The sequence below is a fragment of the Somniosus microcephalus genome, chromosome 10 (genome assembly GCF_052327205.1).
Source record: "Somniosus microcephalus isolate GS21.2 chromosome 10, FLI_Smic_1.0, whole genome shotgun sequence".
In the NCBI taxonomy this organism is placed as follows: Eukaryota; Metazoa; Chordata; class Chondrichthyes; order Squaliformes; family Somniosidae; genus Somniosus; species Somniosus microcephalus.
In genome coordinates, this window is record NC_140996.1 from 107,550,232 (window position 1) to 107,568,689 (window position 18,458).

At 45.7% G+C, this 18,458-nt stretch overlaps 1 long non-coding RNA gene across 2 annotated transcripts; it reads right to left on the bottom strand.

Annotated features, from left to right (window-relative positions):
• Window positions 1-803: 803 nt before the first annotated feature.
• LOC147111618 (uncharacterized) lies at window positions 804-17,119 on the bottom strand. Of its 2 annotated transcripts, XR_015079718.1 has the most exons (4): window positions 16,835-17,119; window positions 16,589-16,739; window positions 5,753-5,936; window positions 804-2,362 (listed from the first exon to the last, which is right to left on the bottom strand). It is a non-coding gene; the product is annotated as an uncharacterized LOC147111618 (long non-coding RNA). The 2 variants fall into 2 exon arrangements; XR_015079717.1 differs by lacking the exons at window positions 16,589-16,739; window positions 16,835-17,119 and having other exon boundaries at window positions 5,753-10,990.
• Window positions 17,120-18,458: the final 1,339 nt, after the last annotated feature.

The following is an 18,458-nucleotide window of genomic DNA, read 5'->3' on the forward strand; positions in this document are numbered from 1 at the left end:
TGTTTGGGTGAAGTGTATCAGTGAGTGTGGTGCAATGTGTTTGGGTGAAGTGTGTCAGTGAGTGTGGTGCAATGTGTTTGGGTGAAGTGTGTCAGTGAGTGTGGTGCAATGTGTTTGGGTGAAGTGTGTCAGTGAGTGTGGTGCAATGTGTTTGGGTGAAGTGTGTCAGTGAGTGTGGTGCAATGTGTTTGGGTGAAGTGTGTCAGTGAGTGTAAGTGCAATGTGTTTGGGTGAAGTGTGTCAGTGAGTTTAAGTGCAATGTGTTTGGGTGATGTGCCTGCCATACTTGAATAGCCATCATGTGTGCAAGGTGTGAGATGTGGGTGTGAGTGTTGCAGCAGTAGTAAGGTTGTGAGGGTGAAGTGAAGCAATGATTGTGAGGTCTGTGTTGTGAAAGATAGAGATTGTTGATAGGTGAATGATGGGGTTGTGGTACATGGAGCAGTGTGTGAGGCTTGTGGTGCAGATGGTGGGATGGCATTTGGTGAAGCTTTCACTCACCTTGACCTGCTGAGTGGGATCATTAAACTTCTTGTGGCACTGTTCTCGGTGCCACATTTTTGGCCATCATATACCCAGCTATCTCTTGCTACAACAGAAAATGCTGGAAACACTCAGCAGGCCAGGTAGCATCGTGGAGAGAGAAACAGAGTTAACATTTCGGGTTGATGACCCTTCATCAGAACTGGAAAAGTTTAGAGATGTAACAGGTGGGACAGGGACAGGAAGATGGTGAGGAAAGAACAAAAGGGATGGTCTGTGATAGGATGTGTTGGTGAAAAATAGATTCACTCGAGTCTGTCTTAAAGTAAAAGTCCACAGTTTATTAAACAGAACGTTCTGGGAGAAGAACCATAGACCCCGCGGTCTAGTGATAAACTTCTCGACTTTACAATGGCTGACGAGCTTCTTTTATACACTTCAAGAAGCTGGAAAAGTACAAATGTCAGCAGTTATTACATCATTTATTCTTTGGCCAATCTGGTACCTTAGCAACAACTGACTTCCAATCACATTCTTTCGAAAACAACTTATTTATAATCTTATAACGTTAACAAAACCTATTCTTTTGGTTCCGCATCTTATCTAGGCTAGTCTAGCCGTCTGGAACACAAGGTCCGGTTTTTACCTTGCTGTGGCTTGACCTACTTGAGTTGCTGGTTCGTGATTGGGCACAACTCAGACATTAGTTAATTATAAAATGACAGTTGGCATTTCATGACCTTTATTGTTCTGCAAATCTAAACCGCAGGTCAACGTGCAAATTCTTACTTCCTTTCTATGCTATTGCAAAACTGCCATCTATGCAAACTGCCGTTTTCTGCAAAGCTAACACACAGACTTCAAGATTAACTCTTCGTTTCCCTGAGCGCAATAATTCTACCCTTAATAATTTTTACCCTTACAGTCCCTCCTGTTGGTCCCTGGCCAAAGCTCGATTTGTCCTGGGAACCAATGTACCAGGGTAAAAATGGCGGCACCCAACTTCTTGTAGTCCGTTTATGACATCCAACGATGATCACAATTGTTTATGACACTCTTGATGATTCCTTTATGCCATTATTGGCTATTGTCCATTTTGATCCTTCATTCTTTATCTGACGTGTCGCAAACATGTCCTTCTCTTTGATATGGCTGATATTCCATTTTCTCCTTTCCTTTTGTTCGTGTTTCCTTCTTCATCTGTTTATCTGTTTCTTCTTGTGCCTTATGCCATAACCACTGGTCGATCCCTACTCTACTCTATCTCTAAGACATTTCTTATATACAAATATTCATACAAATGTTACCTGCGCGTAAGCATTTTCCATCTAACTGTTTGTACTCCTAAATAAACAAAGCTCTCTCCCGAATGTTACAATACTCCTGTCCGACTGGTGTGGCAGGGACAGCATCTTTTGCCAATTGGGCACAACAACATTTTATCGCTAAGAATGCACAGTACAGTATGATCATCACGACAAAGAACAACATTAATCCTTGCAACTCCATATGAGGGTAACAAGATAGCGAAGTACCTTTCTACTTCAGTAATTGTGCATCTCGTTCTGTGCCAATTTGGTGGCACCAAGGAAGGCATATGACGGATGTAGGGTATCTACAACGTCGCTTATTATTATTCTCTGGTCCGGGGGTCTGTCTCATCATAACAATTAGGCAGGTACCCACTACACACGCACATAACAGCAATATCCCTTTTTCCATTATTACAACAGTTGTCCCTTTTTTTTAACAAGAACCGGAAATCACGCACGCATTACGCTTGCATTAACATTGAACAATTCTTATCACTTTATGTTAACAACTTCCCAAAGGCTATATTGCCAACCCTAACTGTTTGTTGCTTGTAGATTCTATTCTCCTGTGGGGGTGGATAAAATATCATCATTAGCTTAAGTCCTCGAGCATAACTATTTGGATTTCCTCCCGTCTCGGAGCTGGTTGGGGTCGACGGGATTGTTCCCATACGTACTTCAGGATACATCCCAAGGTGTATCCCATTAGGATAAAACATATTGTCCATACTAATGTTCGTACTATCATCCATTCCCATTCTTTTTATTGCCTGACATATTCTTCGCTATCTATAAAAGGTATTTGTTCTGGTGTAGCCATTGTTAAGCTGATGAAGGGTCGTAGACTTTCAGCTGCGTCCAGTGCTTCCATCGTCCCATGCCCGTCATATCAATGCAAGCACACGTATCTCCACTAATTAGAATTTGATATGGTCCTGACCATTTTGGGGCAAATCTGGGTTTCTCTGGTAAATTTTTAACCATTACTTTAGTCCCTGCTGGAGGGATATATGGGAATGCGGTCAATTCTAAATCTTTATCTTTTTCTTCCTGTCTGTCCCGAGTTTGCTGCCTCATTTCTTTTAACTGATGGCTTAACTCCAGGTGTACCGATGGAGTCTGTCCTTTAGAGGACCCACATCCTCTCCTCCAGTTATTATCCCATGGGGGAGTTGCATTGCCCTCCCCGTCATTAACTCATAGGGTGATAAGCCCGTTGTTCGGTTTGGGGTGGCCCTTAATTTCATTAACACTGCTGGTAACACATCTACCCATTGCTGTTGTTTTTCCCCTAAAGCCTTGGCTAAGGCTGTTTTCAAAGTTCGATTCATTCGTTCCACCATCCCAGAACTCTGGGGATGGTAGGGAATGTGGAATTTTTGCTTTATTCCCATCCAATCGCATATTTTCTTTACTACCGCCCCTGTAAAGTGTGTCCCCTGATCTGAATCGATCTGGACCGGTACTCCCCACCTGGGAATTATTTCCTCTGCCATTATCCGTGCCACTGTAGTGGCAGTACAGTCCCGAGCAGCGAATGCCTCGACCCACCTGGTAAATTGGTCTATAATCACCAGGCAGTACTTTCGTCCCCTAGACGTGGGAAGTGGTCCGGTGAAATCTATTTCTTGTTCAAGAGCTTGCTTTGCTGCTAAATCGGCAGCCTGGTTCCCTCTTTGTTCCTGATTCTGTATTTTCAGGTGCGCCTCTATTTTTATTACTGCTGCTTGTGCTGGGGCCTTTGCAGCTTCCAAGAGGGCCTCTATTCGCTGTTGGTGTTTTATATATTCCCCTCCTGTTGTCACAAATCCCCTTCGTCCCCAGGCTGTCATGTAATCATGTACAACTCCAAACGCATATCTACTATCAGTGTAGATATTTACTGTTTTTCCCTTTGCTAATTTCTGTATAGATTCTGCTATAGCAGCGAAATTTGGTATGTAACTCTAACTGTAATTGAAAAGTCCTAATACCTTTCTAACTCCCCTGACTGAGACGGGTCTTGGCATTTCTTGGATTGCCTTCTGTCGGTCTGGTGGCATGGTCCTTATACCCTGGGTCAATTGTTGTCCCAAGTATGTGACCATTGTTTGCCCAATTTGGGCCTTTTTCGGGTTCACTTTGAATCCCCCAGTTTCCAGGGTTTGTAGGACCACCGCCAGGGCGGGGGCATGTCCTCTGCTGTCTTCTGATGCTATTAAAAGGTCATCTACATACTGCAGTATATGGGGTTAAGTCTATTGGTTCTAATAATGAACTCATCGCCCGGTGGAATATCGCTGGACTGTTATGGAAGCCCTGAGGCAACCGTGTCCAAGTATACTGTCTATCCCCGACCGTGAAAGCAAACTTCTCTTGTGACTCTGGATCTAATGGTAGCGGCCAAAATCCATTAGCTATATCCAGGACCATGAACACCTTGTGTTCCGGACTTAATCTATTTAGAATAGTGGCTGGACTCACCACTATGGGGTGCAACTTTGGCGTTACCTTGTTTAGTGCGGTATAATCAATTGTTAGCCGAAATGATCCATCTAGTTTTGTGACTGGCCACACGGGCGAATTGGTTGTACTCTCTGTAGCTCTAATTATTCCTTTCTCCTCTAATTGACTTACAATTTTTGCTACGGCTTCCTTTGCGTCGGGTCAGATTGGATACTGTTTATGGGGTTTATGCTCGGGCCCAGGCACACAAATAGGCGTTATATTTTCTGAACTGTCAGTAATGTAGGTGCAGCATTCCGCTCCTACCAAGGCACAGGTCCCTCCTTTTTCTGCCAAGATATAATCAAGGGCCATCCTATTTTGCAAGGTGGTTGTTCTAATAGCCACCATCCCAGCACTGACTTCACTCAATGATTCAGTGGTATCATTGGCTACCTTCTCTAGAACTGATGCTATGTGCTGAATTTCCTTTATCGTCCTTCCAGTCCCTTTCCACGAGTTTTGCACTCCCGACTGTTGCCAGATGGCAGAGGGGTTGTCCCCAAGTTGCCTTATCTCCTTTTTCCTGCACCCATGTTAATTTTCCTCATCTCAAATCTACCAACAAATTAAATTCCTTTAATAAATCTATCCCTAAAATCGTTCCCTCGCTATTTGGGCATACATAAAATTGTGCGGGTAGTAGTCGTCCCGCTAATTCCAATACTCGGATTTATCCATTCAATATCCATCAATAACTGTTTTTCCCGTTCTTAAAAACTCTACCTCTTGTTCTAATTCAAGGATCCTTTCACTTTTACTTGCAAGTCTAGTGTGGAGTCGCTGTACCTTGTTAATCAGTGTGACTAATTGGTTTACCAGTATCACCCCTACCTTTTTCATCTTCTTCTGTTTTTGACCTTCCCACCATTCACTTTTGACGTTCAGATTTTGAAGCGGGTCCCACCCTTCCTCATTTTATCAATTGTACCCTTTTGGTCGTCTGCATAAAACCTAGTCAGGGACCCCGCTGGTCCCCATTCTATCTCTTTCTGCAATGTCTTATGGGTGCTGAGTTCCTCTACCGTAGTCCAACTTCGGTCTTATGAGGACTGAGTTCCTCTACCTAACAACAACTGTGGTGCCACTTGTCATGTAGTTCAACCTAGTCTCGTGAGTACTAGATTCCTCTACTAAATCATATAGTGCAACCTAGTTTCCTATGTTGCCCTAAAAGGGTTCTTCTTGATATCCTGGAGAGAGAAAACTTAAGGCAATAATTAGTCACAATGCATGCATATATTTATCAACTTCATGATCCCAGAGTGCTTTGAAGCCTCCTCACCTACTTGATCCTGGCCATCACGTGGGGCCCAATTGCCCTCTTAATTCTGGCTCAGGCTAGGTGTATGAGACAGGCACCCTCCTTGTCCTTGTCAATCAGTCAATCACTCATTCCTTCATGACCTTTGTTGCTACACAGTGTTCCCTCAGTATATGCGATCCACACTGATACAACTGTGTTCTCCTACCTCTTACAGACTTTCACTTGACTCATGATGCTATGGCACTGTCCCTCCGCCTTCCCAGATGACTCAATTTCTGGACAGTCAAAATTTGACTTCTCGTCCGGGTTCACTGGTACGGGCGGTCTTTCAGTTCCGCAGCATCCTGCCGACTACGCCAATTGTTGGTGAAAAATAGATTCACTCGAGTCTGTCTTAAAGTAAAAGTCCACAGTTTATTAAACAGAATGTTCTGGGAGAAGAACCATAGACCCCGTGGTCTAGTGATAAGCTTCTCAACTTTACAATGGCTGACGAGCTTCTTTTATACACTTCAAGAAGCTGGAAAAGTACAAATGTCAGCAGTTATTACATCATTTATTCTTTGGCCAATCTGGTACCTTAGCAACAACTGACTTCCAATCACATTCTTTCGAAAACAACTTATTTATAATCTTATAATGTTAACAAAACCTATTCTTTCGGTTCTGCTTCTTATCTAGGCTAGTCTAGCCGTCTGGACCACAAGTTCCGGTTTTTACCTTGCTGTGGCTTGACCTACTTGAGTTGCTGGTTCGTGATTGGGCACAACTCAGACACTAGTTAATTATAAAATGACAGTTGACATTTCATGACCTTTATTCTTCTGCAAATCTAAACCGCAGGTCGACGTGCAAATTCTTACTTCCTTTCTATGCTATTGCAAAACTGCCATCTATGCAAACTGCCATTTTCTGCAAAGCTAACACACAGGCTTCAAGATTAACTCTTCATTTCCCTAAGTGCAATAACTCTACCCTTAATCATTTTTACCCTTACAGGATGGAAGGCAGGAGAGATTAAAAGACAAAAGGGATGGTGGTACAAGGCAAAAGGAATGGTAATGGGACAAGTTAAGAAACAAAAGATGACTGTAGATGAGGTGTAAATGATGATGGCAGAATCATCAACAGCTACCATATGAGAGAAGAGAAAAAAGGGGAAAAATATATAGGGGCAGAGGTTATAGTCTGAAATTGTTGAACTCAATGTTGAGTCCAGAAGGCTGTAAAGTGCCAAATCGAAAGATGAGGTGCTGTTCCTTGAGCTTACGTTGAGCTTCATTTGAACAGTGTAAGAGGCCGAGGATGGAGAGATCATAGTGGGAGTGGAGTGAAGAATTAAAGTGACAGGCGACCGGAAGCTCGGGGTCATGCTTACGGAGTGAATGGAGGTGTTCCGCAAAGTGGTCACCCAATCTGCATTTGGTCTCCCCAGTGTAGAGGACACCGCATCGTGAGCAGTGAATACAGTATACTAAATTGTGAGAAGTACAAGGGAATCGTTGTTTCATCTGGAAGGAGTGTTTGGGGCCCTGGACAATGGTAAGGGAGGAGGTAAAAGGGCAGGTGCTGCATCGCCTGTGCTTGCACGGGAGGGTGCCGTGGGAAGGAGAGGGTGTCTTGGGGTGATAGAGGAGTGAACCAGGGTGTTGCGTAGGGAGCTTTCCCTTCGGAATGCTGAAAGGGGGGGGAGGGGAAGATGTGTTTGGTGGTGGGATCACGCTGGAAGTGGCGGAAATGACGAAGGATGATCCGTTAAATGTGAAGGCTGGTGGGTTGAAAGGTGAGGACAAGGGGATCCCTATCATGGTTCTGGGATGGAGGGGAAGTAGCGAGAGCAGAAGTGTGGGAAATGGAACAGACACAGTCGAGGGCCATGTCAACCATGGTAGAGGGGAATCCTGTCAACCATGGTAGCTGTTTATAATTCTGCCATGTAGGAAAGTCTGATATTTAAAGATATTTAGTAGACGAGAATTGTTATATACATATAAATTCAAGTGTAGCCATTGACCAAATAATATTACCCATAATTACTCCTGGGTAACTAAAAAGCTAAGACCTGTTCAGAATGCAGCTGCGAGGAGAGTCAAAAGTGGTTTTGACTAAGCTTTGATAACAAACAGCCACAGGCTGCAAGTGAAGGTCAAATCATTAAATAGCATAGTATAATGCTGAGTAGAACTTAGAGTTTGCTTAACAAAATTAATTGCAACAATATTTAAAGGATAATTAGTATGACATAAAATGAGAGAGATCATGGAAGTTAAGATATTTATCTAGTAGATTAAAATGAGATCATCTGGACACCTCAAGACAAGTGAAACAGCGTTGATATGGGCCCTTGGTATAGAGGCCATGAAATGAAAGAGATATGGTAAATTCCAATGGGGTGAAAAGCTATAAACAAGATAACAAGACAACGGGGCAGAGTTAGTGGAAATGTACTGGAAAAGGAGTGGTCTGGTTACTAGCCTTAACCTGAGTAACAATGGTATTTTGACCATTAGAACCAATTAAAGAAGGTGATTTTGTTAAAGACCATATATGGACACTGGCCAAACAAACTGTTGATAAGGAAAAGGTTAAAACTTCAATACTCAAAGAACAACATTACATAGAGATTTGCTGCAAAGAAAAGGAAGAGACTTACGACAACGTTGCCTGTGTCCGAAGGGCTCCAGAGACCAAGGGCTGTGAGCTATTCATTTTGACTATCGCCTAATGTTAAGTATTAATTATGCTGTAAGCTTAATAAATCTGATCTATTGCTCAAATCTACTGGCTGTTGCCTATTTGTGTCTTGTCCAAGGACTCTGAGAGGTCACTTGATTGACTCACAACTGGCGACCCAAATGGGACAAGACAAAAAGGCTAGTATTGTGTAATAGACCAGACCTCGAGAGTAGCCTCCTGATCAGCTGCTGCTCTTGGGGAGGGATTAACCCTTTGTGGGGAGTGCCTGTGAATTGTGCACTGATAGCTATAGATGTTAGAGGTCTGTTAAGAAAACTACAAAATAACTCGTAAAAGTTTTGTTAACGCGTATAAGAGTAAGTTAGACAGAGGTGCCTGTGAAGAGGAAGTACAGGTACAATTGATTGAATGTTTATGCAAAGGAGACCGAGTCGCCTTTGATGAAGTGATAAACTTTATTCAGGAACGGGTGGATCTAAAAAAGGTTAAAAGTGACAAGACAACTAGGCTACTCGCCTATGCAGTATTTTACTTTGCTCAAAGAGATGATGAGTACTGTAAGATACAAAGTAAAGAAATAGAAGAGCTAAGAGCACAACACAATGAGTCAAAAGAAAAACACAGCCAGGAGGTAGAGGACTTAAGGAAGCAGCAAGAGCTGGAGGTGGAAGACTTAAAAAGAAAGCAGGTTCAGGAAGTGGGAGATTTGAAAAAGCGAATTACTGACTTAGAGAGCCAGACCTCTCAAGCTGCAGTAGTTCTGCAACAGAGCATGTGTGCAGTCCAGGCAGGAAGCGCTGTGCATGAACTAGAAAAAAACAAACAGGCGTTATAATCTTGTGAGATAGAGAGGGAGAATCTTACACGCGATTTACAAGATGCCAGAGGTGCCTTGAGGGAAGTTCTCTAGTGCCCTGATAGAGAGACGGATCCCACTCAGTGTAGGTTGAAGATATACCAACTAGAGGGAAAGCTGGGAAAATGGGAGGCTGTTGTGGCTGCTGTTACTGTCAGATCATATGATTCAGCAGTGGGAGCAGCAGGAGGAGGAGAAATGATAGACTGGGATGCACTAGAAGGCAAGACATATCAGCACGGCTGACATGATGGTTGGGGAGACCTCGGGGTATCCTCCAGCCATGAGGATAGGCGGTCGGCCCGTGTGTGTGTCATAGTTAGAACCCAGACCTGTGATGACAAGGGGGAGAAAGCCTCCCCTGAGAAGTGCTCCGTTCTCCTCAATGCTGCCGAAGTACAAGCTTGTGTTAATCAGTTAGGCCCCATAACACTATCTGAGTGCCCCATCGATGTTAAAGTTTGATGGAAGCGGGGCTACAGCGAATTAGAGGATGCCGATTTGAAACGCGTCCTCCTCGCTGCCACCAACCCCAAAATACGGCAAAATCTTCCGTTCCTGATTTATAATATCGCCACTGTCTCAGCAGCAATTGTTGTGTCTGTGTATAATAAGACACAGACTGCAGGAGAACGGTACAACAGGTGTTTACTCAACGTGGCTCACACTGGAACTGATCCGTACAGATTAATACTCAGTGCTATATACAGGTGTGGTCACTGTCGGTACTGCAGTATACATGAGCTGTAAAAGATAGTTCCCCCCTTAAAGGTATATACATTACAATTCCTCCCCTTTTAGATTAACAGTACCATAACACTCATTTAACAATTAAATATCAAACTAATTACAATTAACACTTTTAACATGCAACATTAGCCGAAAATAGTCTATTTATATATTCAGTCTTTGGGGAGGCTTCCTGATCCTTTCTGGATAGCGCCTTTCCTGAGTGTCTTGCTCTTGTTGCGGAGGCGATTCTGGCCCCCTGTTGTCGGTTGGTTCATCAGCTTCCGATGCTACTGTTTCTGGGGTAGATGCGACCTGTACGTCGGGTTCATCACCAGGTACGTATGGGCGAGGCATGGGGTTGACTTGTTCCTGTGACTCTAGGATCTGGTCAGCATGGCGTCTCACGATGCTCTCCCCAACATCCACTGTGTACATTAGTGGGCCCTGCCGTGTGCATATTGTTCGTGGCTGCCATTTTTCTGTTCGGTAGTCGCGGGCCAAGACTGGTCGCCCTACATTGAAGCTCCTTGTTGGCTTCTCATGGATGTGCTGGAATTGCTTACTCTCAACATCTCTTCGTACGTTTGGTCTGAGCAAATGCAGGCGAGATCTTAACCTTCGGTTAAAGAACATCATGGCTGGGGCCTGGTTGGTGACTGCATGTGTCGCATTCCGGTAGGCGAACAGAAAATTGTCCACCTTGTGCTGCAGCGGAATGTTGTCATTGTACATAGCCTTTATTGCCTTCTTAAAGGTTTGTACGAACCTCTCAGCCAATCGATTGTGGCTGGGTGATACGGGGCGGATGTGTAATGCCTTACCCCATTCCTTTTCAAGAACCTCCGGAACTCTTCGGACACAAACTGTGGTCCGTTGTTGGAGCAAATCTGTTCTGGCAAGCCATTCCTGGCAAAAATGGTCCGTAGGACTGCAATAGTTATCTCCGTGGTGGTGGAGGACAGTTTGATGACCTCAGGCCATTTCGAGTGCGCATCCACGGCTATTAAAAACATTGAGTCCATGAATGGACCAGCAAAATCAATATGCACCCGTTGCCATGGAGATGAGGGCCACTCCCATGGGTGTAGAGGGGCCTGTGGTGGTGCATTTTGGGCTTTCTGGCATCCTGAGCAGCTCTTGGTCAGGTCCTCGATTTGTTTGTCGATTCCCGGCCACCACACATAAGCCCTGGCTAGGCTTTTCATTTTTACCCCTCCCAGATGACCCTCATGAAGCTCATTGAGCACTCTATCCCTTAACTTGGGTGGAATTACCACTCGGGATCCACACATCAAGGTCCCCCGGCACACTGACAGCTGTTCTCTCCTTGTCGAGAATGCTGGCAACAGTGAGTCACCATGTGCTGGCCATCCCTTCACCATCAAATCATATACCCGAGACAGTGTCGGGTCATTTCAGGTTTCTTTTTCGATACAAGCGTTAGTTACCGGTAGGTATTCAACTATAGTCGAATGGAATATTTCGACAGGATCCACTGCTGGTGTTTCCTCCGCAGTAGGCAGCGGCAGGTGTGATAGCCCATCAGCATTTCCATGCTGTTTCGTGCCCTTATATTCAATCTCATAGTGGTGCGCCCCTAGAAAAAGTGACCATCTTTGTAGTCATTGCGCAGTCATCACCGGAACGCCCTTCTTCAGTTGAAAAATGGAGACAAGAGGCTGGTGGTCAGTCAGCAAGGTGAATTTCTGCCCGTGCAGATAGTGATTGAACTTTTTCACTCCCCACACTAGGCTGAGGGCCTCCCTGTCAATCTGGGCGTAGTTACGCTCGGCTGAGGTTAGTGATCGTGACGCAAAGGCTATTGGCCTCTCTGAGCCATCCGAGAATTTGTGCGACAGCACCGCTCCAATGCCATAGGGTGACGCATCACATGCCAACTGAATTGGTAATGCTGGGTTGTAATGGGCCAATACCTCTTTCGATGTGATTAGTGTTTTGCTCTTCTGGAAAGCTCGTCTACATTCGTCACTCCACTTCCATGGCACCCCAGTTTGCAGTAGGGTGTTCAGTGGGTGTAGTATTGTAGACAAATTTGGCAAGAACTTATGGTAGTAGTTTACCAGCCCAAGGAACGACCTCAGTTGTGACACATTTTCCGGTGTTGGAGCCTTGACTACTGCCTCAATCTTCTCTGGGGACTTATGTAACCCCTCTTTATCGATAACGTGGCCACAATACGAGGTCTGTTTTCTAAAAAACTCGCATTTGGGGCAGTTAGCTCGGAGCCCATATTCGTGAAATCTAGTGAGCACCTGCTCCAGGTTGGCAAGGTGATCACTGTCATTTTTGCCCGTGACCAGGATGTCGTCCAAATAACACTGGGTCCCTGGGATCCCTTGCAGGACTTGTTCCATTGCCCTCTGCCAAATAGCCAGAGCTGATGCTACCCCAAATATCAGCTGGTTGTATTGGTAGAGACCTTTATGGGTGTTGATTGTGAGGTATTTTTTTGATGCTTCTTCTACCTCCATTTGCAGATACGCCTGGGCCAGATCAATCTTAATGATGCGTTTCCCTCCAGATAGCGAGGCGAAAATATCTTCAATCCGCGGAAGTGGATATTGTACGGTGTGAAGGATTGGATTCACTGTTACCTTAAAGTCCCCACAGATGCGAACCTTCCTTGGTTCCCCAGGCGTGCTGCTCAATGACTTTTTCATCACAGGGACGATGGGTGTAGCCCACTCGCTCCATTCTACCTTGGACAGTACACCTGAACGTTCCAGACTCTCCAGCTCTGCTTCGATGGTAGGGCGGATCGCATAAGGTAGCGGTCTGGCCTTAAAAAATTTTGGGCTTGCGTTTTCTTCAATTTTACTCATCGCTGTCATGCCTTTTAGTGTACTGAGTCCTTGCTGGAACACTTCTTTCACGTCAGTTAGGATCTTTGACAGTCGCCCAGTTGTGACGTCGTCATCCTTTTTGTCAGCCACAGTCAGTGCCTGTATGGAATGCCAATCCAGTTTTATTTTCCTGATCCATTCACGTCCCAGTAATGGTGGTACTCCATCTTGCAATACATACAGGTCTAGTTTTGGTGTTTCCTTACCGTTATATATAACGGTCACCCTTATTTTTCCTTTGCGGTAGACTTTTTGCCCCGTGTACGTCTTCAAAATAATTTTTGTGTCTCTCAAGGGTATGTGTGAGAATAGCCGCTCATAGTCCCGTCGGTTTATGACTGTTAGGGCTGATCCTGTGTCCAATTCCATCTTTACCTGGACTCCTACTATCTTGAGAGCGACCCAAATGGTTCAGTGATCCTCCGTTGTGATCACGTTATTTAGTTTCAGACAACTCAGTTCCCTGCTTTCGGAGTCATTATCACTTTTTTGTTCATATGAACTATTCTCCGTCATCTTATGTACCTTCTTGTACTTTTCTTTGGTAGGTTTCTTATTGCTGGTTTTCTTTCCCAACCTGCAGACTCGTGCTATGTGTCCTACTTTTCCACACTGTCTGCACACTTTGTCTTTGAACCAAAAATCATTCTGGTCATGTGTTGTTCTGCCGCAGCGATAGCACTTCTCTGTTCTATATGACATTTCGTTTGTGCCATATTCTTGCGGTCTCTGTTGTATCTCTGCAGCGCCCCGTGCTGCTGCTTCATATGATACCGCAATGCTGAAAGCCTTTTCCAGCGTAAGGTCCTTTTCAGATAAAAGCCGTTTCTGGGTTCCTTCACTTTGAAGCCCACACACAAACTTGTCCCTTAAGGTATCTGCCAGTCCCGCTCCAAACTGGCAGTGTTTCGATAGTTTGCGCAGTTCTGTTAAATAATCAGCATTGCTTTCATCCTTATGCTGGTTCCGTTTGTGAAACATGAATCTTTCTGCTATCAGCAGCGGTGTGGGGTTTAAATGTTCCTGTAGTATCTTTACTATGTCTTCAAAACTCTTTTCCATTGGGTTCGTTGGGGTTACTAGATTTCGTAATAAACCATACGTCTTTGCACCCATTAAATTTAACAATACCGACGCTTTCTTGTCATCTGACACCTCATTTGCCTTGCAGTATACCTCTATTCGTTCGACATATGTAGTCCAATCTTCGACTTCATTGTCAAACGCGGTGATACTGCCACTCTTCAGCATTTTGGGTGTGGTTTAAAATGGCGTCTCCCAATGGCTTAAAATGGCATCTCCCGCGCTTTCCTTCCTCCCCCGCTGCTGCCAACGGCGCTCCCGGCGGTTCTCGTGGCAATGGTGGCGCCCTGTAGGTTTCGCGCGCTTCTCCTGCGCTGCTGCCAACGCCGCTCTCGGCGGTCCTCGTGGCAATGGTGGCGTCTAGCGTGTTTCTGCGTGTCTCTCTCTCTCCCTCTCTTCAACGCTGCTCGGCCCCTGAACACCGGCTGTGCCCTGTGTGCTCTGCCCTCTCCCTCTCTCCCCCGTCGACGCTGCTCAGCCCTTTGTTGTGCCGCTCGGTCGGGCTCTAGCCCGCCGCTGTCCGGGAAGGGTCTGTGCACTACCTGTTGCCAGCCCGTTTCGCTGGACCACCTCGACTGGAAAGCCAAGCCTGGCTCTCGACAGCCTCCCCAGCAATTCTCAAGTCTCTGCTGGATGACTGGGCGGTTGCCCGTGGTCGACGCCCGAGTCTCTGGCCTTGACCTCCAATCCACTGATCTCCAGGAACGAATCCCCGGGAGGTGATGCAGAGTTGCAGGTAGGTTCGAACTTGCCTTGTCGCCAATGTTGTGTCTGTGTATAATAAGACACAGACTGCAGGAGAACAGTACAACAGGTGTTTACTCAACGTGGCTCACACTGGAACTGATCCGTACAGATTACTACTCAGTGTTATATACAGGTGTGGTCACTGCCGGTACTGCAGTATACATGAGCTGTAAAAGATAGTTCCCCCCTTAAAGGTATATACATTACAGCAATCATGGAGTCCATTGAGGAACAGTTAGGCACTAAGAGCATGGGTATGGCTAAGAAATTTTATCAATCAACACAGGGACCAGTAGAATTACCCACTGTATACAGTGATAGGCTCCACATGGTTTATACTGGAACCCAAGGGGTTGCTCCTTACCCCAATGACGAACGGAAGGACCAGGAACCATTCAAGAAACAATTCTTGAATGGCTTGCAAAGCTCACTGAGGCGCGCTTTAGGACACATGGTCTCACCTGAGACTGGGTGGGCTGAGCTACTCCAGACCACCAATCAGGCATGGACTTTTGCAAGGGAGGAGTGTAGACCAAAAAAACCTGTTAGTGTGGTAGAAGGGCCAGTTATGCCCACTGCACCCCACTACACACGTCGATTCGAAGGAAATTGTTACAAGTATGGGCGACCTGGGCACTATTCTAAATGTTGTAAGAAACCTCGAAAACAGGGCCAAAGGTACCCTTCCTTTCAAGGAAATCTACCCCCACCACCCGCGATAATATCCGCTGATCCCCTGGAGACCAAGGTAGATCAATTGGCCGGAGAAATGAGTAAATTAACAGCCATACTGAACACCCACATTGCTACAAGAGCTAATCCGGTGGCGGCCGTCTTGGATTCAGCTGGACGACAGCCACAGGGATCCCAGGCAACAGTCCAATGAAGGGGACGGGCACCCTCTTGGTCGGAAGTGGGGTTCTGACGTGATGTTAACGGGCGACCGGAAATTTGATTGTTTTACCTGGGGGGCCGACAACAAATCATGCTTATTGACACCGGCTCATCCGTTACCATCATCCATACCCCACACCCTGAACGCCATGCTGCGGCGGGCAAGGGCTGCTTGACATTACAAGGCTTTGATGGGAGGTCAACCTCTGCTTTTAAGTGAGAAATGATAACTATGCGCACAAACGGGATTGATTTGAATGTTGATGACCCTGTCATGATGACAACTCCTGATGGAAGGGGCATATTGGGAAGAGATGTTTTGGAAAGTTACGGGACAATTATTGATTATAACCAGAGGTGCATTTCGATTGGGACAGGAGGTAGCGAATTGATCGAAATATCGGATGCCCACTCCGTATTTGCAATTAAGAGGGCTTGCTTGTACGAGGTACCAGGTCACCCAGATGAGCGAGTCAAATTATTAATTCAAATGCACTCACCCTCATTCGCCACTAGTAAGCATGACTGCGGTCGAGTGGAGGGTGAGGAGATGATTAATGGCCCACCCCACTCCTTTGTTAAGCAGTACCCAATTCCCAAAGAAAGTCAACCCTATATTCGAGATGTCATCGACTCCCTCTTAAAACAGGGCATTCTAAGAACTGGCACTTTCACGACCAATTCACCAGCTTGGCCGGTTCGGAAGGCGGACGATAGTTGGAGGCTCACTATTGATTACCGAAGTCTTAACAAGGTTACGCCCAAGAGCGCCCCTCTCATTAAGGATGCCCCAACCTTATTATCAGAACTCCCGAAAGACTCTAAATACTACTCCACCCTAGTCATTGCGAATGGCTTTTTGGAGTATTCCCGTCAGAACAGAGGATCAATATAAATTTGCCTTCACCTTTGATGAGCAGAGTTACACGTGGACGTGCCTACCCCAAGGCTTCCACAATGCCCCGACCATCTTCCATACCAGAATGGTACGGATCCTGAAAGCTTTTTCTAAACCCCAGTGCCTGCTTCAGTATGTCGATGACTTGCTGCTGGCTACTAGTACAATCGAGGAGCACCTTGAACTATTAGATGAAATGTTAACACTGTTAAGCAGAGCAGGCTTGAAAATTAACCCTCAAAAAGCTCAGCTTTTGCAGGAACAGCTCACCTATTTGGGACTGATGATCTCTCCGCAGGGTCTAAGTCCCGACGAGCACAAGAGAGAGGTCATTTAAGGACTCCTGCTTCCTGTATCCAGGGCAGCGCTCCAATCGTTTTTGGGACTAGCGGGATACCAGCTTGCAAAGCCCCTCTATGAACTGTTAAAAGGAGAAGATGATCAAATTTCCTCCCTGTGGGGGCCAGATCACACCGCTACAGTTGAGAAATTGAAACAGGCTGTTATGCAGGCTACCTGTTTGATATCACCTGATCCGACACAAACATTCCATCGTGAGGTCGCATCCACTGGCCATAGTCTGACTGCGGTCCTATGTCAAGAACGACTGGACAGGTTACAACCGATCGCATATGCCTCACGGGTTTTGCAGCGGGCAGAACGGACTTATTCAGCGTGTGAGCGCCACCTACTGGCGACGTTCTGAGCTAGTCAACACTTTACCCTCATCCCAATGCATCAGTAAATGGACTTTAGAACTATTACAACGGGACATTGATATAACCTCCAAACAGACTACTCTTTTACCACTGATGCTTGCAAATGAGGGACACCCTCACAAGTGTCCGCTGCCTTTAATAGACTTTGAATCCCATCCTGTTTTGCGATCACCAATAGAAGGAGCCTCTGAAGTATATGTATATGGCTCCTCCTACCACATACAGGGCTCACCTCAAACCGGATGTGCTGTTGTTCTACCCGAGAAGACTCTCAAGTTTAAAAGTAACAAACACTCAAGCCAATATGCAGAGATTTTGGCCCTTCTCATCGCCGTTCAAGAGGCTTCTGGCTACCCAACAAACATTTGGTCTGACAGTGTCTATGCCATCAATGCCATGCTGTCCCTTCCCCTCTACCAAAAGAATTCCTACTTCTCATCAGACGGTAAGCCCCTAACACTTGGGCCATGATTACGTCTCATATGGCAGGCTCTAAAGGCATGACAAAAGCCTTGTCACATTGGTAAGGTTAATGCCCATAAGAGAGACCAGTCCGCTCACACCCTGGGAAATAATGCGGCAGATGTAGCTGCTAAAGAAGCAGCCCTGACCGATGATCCTTTCCCTCTACAACTTGAGGAGGTAATTCCAGTTGCCACGGTTAGCTCAGCTCTCGATCTGGCTTCCCTTCAAACAGAGTACAGCCCCTATCAGGTGCTCATCAATTGGCATGACCAAGGTAAACCCTTACCGGCACCCACCAAGACCCTTCTTACTGCAAAGGGTTCACAACCAATGCTTATGTATCAAAGTGCCCCAGATAAGTACCCGGTTGTTTGTATTCCCCCACACCTGGCAGAAGAGCTCTTGATCCTATTCCATTCACACCCTGTAGGAGGTCATTACGCAACAGAAGTCACTTTCGTAAAGATTGCCTCCACAGCCTGGTAGCCTAATATGAAGGAAACTGTAAATTTATATGTTTCCCGATGCATACCTTGTTTGCAACAGAACCCCTCCCCTTGTTCCAACCGTGCCCTCCTTCGAAGTCAGCCAGGCCCTGATGGACCCTGGACTCATGTTCAAATTGATTTTATTGGTCCCCTCCCACCTTTGCAGGGCAATTATAAATACGCCCTCATTGTTATTGACCAGTTCACTAAATGGATTGAGGCCTTCCCCTCCCGATCCAACGCTGCATTTACTACGGCCAGATTGTTATTGAGTGAGGTGTTCTGTAGGTGGGGACTGCCACTCCAAGTTGATAGTGATCAGGGCACCCACTTCACTGGTGAAGTTTTTTCCAAATTACAGGAAATTATGGGAATTAAACATAAGCTACATATAGCTCATCATCCCCAATCATCTGGGATAGTGGAAAGAGGGAATCGCACACTGAAATCCATGTTGGGAAAATTGTG